The sequence below is a fragment of the Sabethes cyaneus genome, chromosome 1, assembly GCF_943734655.1.
Source record: "Sabethes cyaneus chromosome 1, idSabCyanKW18_F2, whole genome shotgun sequence".
Lineage (NCBI taxonomy): Eukaryota > Metazoa > Arthropoda > Insecta > Diptera > Culicidae > Sabethes > Sabethes cyaneus.
The window spans coordinates 141041253-141045150 of NC_071353.1; positions in this window are offsets into that span (position 1 = coordinate 141041253).

Sequence of the window (3898 nt, forward strand, 5' to 3'; positions counted from 1 at the left end):
TTATATCTGTGCTTGGGAAGTGCTCCAGAAAGAGCGATAAAGTCCTCTCGTTCTAACAAAATTTCTTGGGACCGCTATAAACCTAGACCAATTTGATGTTCGTGTTAGGGAAGTGCGCCATAAAAAGTAATAAGTCTTCTCATCCTAACCAGATTTCTTAGGAGCGCAAAAAGCCTAGTCCAAGTACGCCCGATTGTATCCATATACTGAAAGAACACTTTCAAAACTGATGTCTTATATGAAAAAGGGATTGACGGAATTTTCATGCATGTGACTTTATGCAGCAATTGAAGTGATGAAGAATGAGCGGCTGTCCGATCCGAAAATAGGTTTTGGGCGTTTAATGTGTTCCTTTAGTTTATGATATTTTAACTGTCATAATCTTAACTCGTTTTTCGTATGTTAGTTGAAAGAAAATTATATTTTAAATCAATAAATGGTGCTATATATCAACTATTTGGAAGGAAATTGACGAAAGTGGACAAGATGTAAATGATAACCCAGATTATTAGTTTATTTTTTCCGTTCAAGCAAAAGTTGTGCGTACAATCACAAATATTCTATGTTTTGAGCAAGATCCAGTCAACATTCGTCAACATTCAAGCCAGTTGCCTAAAGTTGACTTTGAATGAAACTATGAAAAGAATGGCAGGCAACTAACTGACGCAAAGCAGCAAATGAAACGTTCAAAACTATTCTAGAATAAAAGAGTCACTGATCTTCCGCGCTTTGAGAATTGCTGCATTACGTCACATTTACAAATATTCCTTCAGCCCAAATTCCGTGTAGGTGTAAGACAACAGTTCCGAACAAATTCTTTCGCTTTCACTTTTGTGTCATTTTCAGGACATCAATTTGGACTAGATTCAATGTTTAAAGATAAACTCAGTTGAAAGATAGGGGTGGTTTTATAATTCAACAAAATAGTTTACTTTCAGGAGATCAAATTAGACTAGGTTCAATGTTCGAACGACAACATCGGGGCAAGAAGAGGGGTGGTTTGGCACTCTGACATACTTCCCAAGCACAGATATCAAATTGGACTAGGTTTAATCGCGTTCGTAAGGAATTTTGTTGGGACGACTTTACCACTCTTTCTGGCGTACTTTCCAAGCACAGGTATTAGATTGGTCTAGGTTCAATCGTCGCAAAGAAAGTTCGATCTGTTGGCGATTTTATCACTTTTTACCTTTGTTATACTATAACAAAGGTTTAGGAATTGGTCGAAAAACACGAAATTGATCCGAGGCCCGGAGGGCCGAGCCACATATACCAATCGAAAGGGTTCAACGAACTGAGCAATGTCTGTGTGTGTGTGTGTGTGTGTGTGTGTGTGTGTATGTGTGTATGTATGTGCGGAGCGCAACTTTTCTATCGCCTGTTTCTCGGAGATGGCTGAACCGATTTGTTCGCTATTACTTTTGTTTGAAAGGTATTATTGCCTAGTATATCACTAGCATATTGTTTCGAGGTCCGACATTTCGTTTAGAAGTTATAAGTAAAAAAGTAAAAATTACGTGACACGATTTTCTCCGTACCCAAACGACCGATTTCAACGATCTTGGTATCGAATGAAAGCTCTTGTTAACACTAAATTTTTCGGATAAATTTTATTGAAAACAAACAATCAGTTTAAAAGTTATGCTTAAAAAACCTGTTTTGACAAGGTAATAATTATCGCCTGTTTCTTAGAAATGACTAAAGCGATTTAGACGCTATTAGTCTCATTTGACAGGTAACATAACCTAATAGATCACTATTGATTTGTTTTTTGATTGGACGTTTAATTTGAGAGTTATGATCAATTGAATACAACACATTAAAATTTACAATAATTTATAACGATTTCATCTAAGATGATTTATCTAGTTTGAATTATTTTGGCATCAAATTAGAGATTTTAATGCTACAAATATATCTGCAAAATTTCAGAAGAATCGGTTTTGCCGATCAAAAGATATTAACCCTCCAACACTCGCGCCGACTTTTGTAATTCGGTTACTCGTGCGCACAATGGTCCAAAGCCAAAAAGACATGCGCATTAGAATTTTGACTGGGAAAACTTGGTTTTAGGTTTATGGAACCTTCGGAAGAATTTCTTGAAATTGAAAGTTCTATCGTCTGGTGCAATTTAAATTTTGATTAATCCCCCTATAAGTGAAATAAAAAAATTATTTTTCTTCAGTTTCAATATAACACATTGATGTGTTCTGCAAAGTTTTAGAACATATTATTACAAGAAATTTTGTTGAATACAGTACCCTTCTATCTATTAAGCGAAGAGAGAAAAATCTTATTCATTGTATATGAATTTGTAAGATCAGTTTTTTCTATTTTAGCTCTTTTTGTAATTGTTGCATTCCTTTTTCATGTATTACAAAATTGTGTAAATAGTAAAAATACACAACTTTGATTAATATAGTATACCTCTATGTTTGTTTGTTTAGGTACTGTAGGACTTTGATTAAAAAAAAGCCTTAATTTTGACCCCGAATGACTCGACTACCAACAGATACATTTTAAACATTTTATATTTGCTAATTGTGTTGCTGCATACAGACACCATTTTTACATATGAAGAAACGAGAGAAACTTCCAGGGCCAATCGCGGTACAACTCACATGCTGATTGCTTCGTTTCTGTGATGTCAGTTTATGCTGATCTATTTGCCCAACAATTTAAAGTATTAATGCATAATTATGACATTTTGCTCATAACAAGGTAATTGAAGAACATACGTTAGTTAAGCAGAGATTTGTAACTTTATAACAATATGGCATTCAAAAACCTACACGTGTTGTACAAAATGCAACAGCGTGAGTAATCGAAGGTTAATAGAAATTGATGAAATTTATGCAAGAAAACTTTATTGATGTCAATCAAAAATAATGGCGTTACAGAAATTTATGCGTAGTTCAAAACCTATGAACTAGACTTTTACTACGCAATGTATATGTTAAAGAATAATATTTCCTCTTATAACTTGCTTTTACTTGCACTTACTCAAATTAGAAACAACCAGCTTACCCTTACTCAGTATTTTCATGAAAAAAGGATCTATCAAAATTTATAGGTGCTGCTATTTTGTTCAAATTTTGTAAACTTATTAAATTTCCAAAAATTTAATGAAAACCAACGCACCACGCAACGTTAACCAATAGATGAATTATGTTTCGAAGACGTGTCGATTTCTATCTCAAATAGCAAGAAGACCGTATAACAAAGGTTCCTTTCACCACTAGGTGGATTAAATCGGGTTTTTTTCTTAAAATACGTTAAAACAATAATGGTGTTTTTTGCAACCAATCACGAGGCGAGCATTATTTCCAATTTTTCAATAGAGTGTACTTGGAAATCAATAGGTTTCTATATTGGGGTTGATGCGTAGAAGATCTTCCGATCAATTGGCACAAAAATATTTATGGAAACCACTAAGCTATTAGGGTAACCAACCTATTTTGGACCCCCTCAGCAGCTGTACATAATTTGGACACTTACAGCAAAATCAAATGGAAGTGTCCAAATTATGTACAGCTGCTGAGGGGGTCCAAAATAGGTTGGTTACCCTAGCGCTCAAAATCTTTCATTTTTCGGTCGCATTTTTTGATTTTTTGGAATGACCCCTTATACCAGCAACTTTCCTGAAAGACGTAGTTCTACGTCAAAACTTGAAATAAGATGTGGACCACGTTTACGAATGACAAAGTGGCTCCGTCACCCTACGTACCATAATGATATCATTTTCATTGTGTTTGCATACGTCCCTGCTTCTGCTGACTCTAAAGTTCATTCGCTCATTCATTCGATCTTACCATTGATTGTTAGCAACAAAATTTCGCACTGTGCTGCAGCAGCTTCTAAAGCGAGCTGACAAGCGGGAAGTACCGTTAGTCGATAT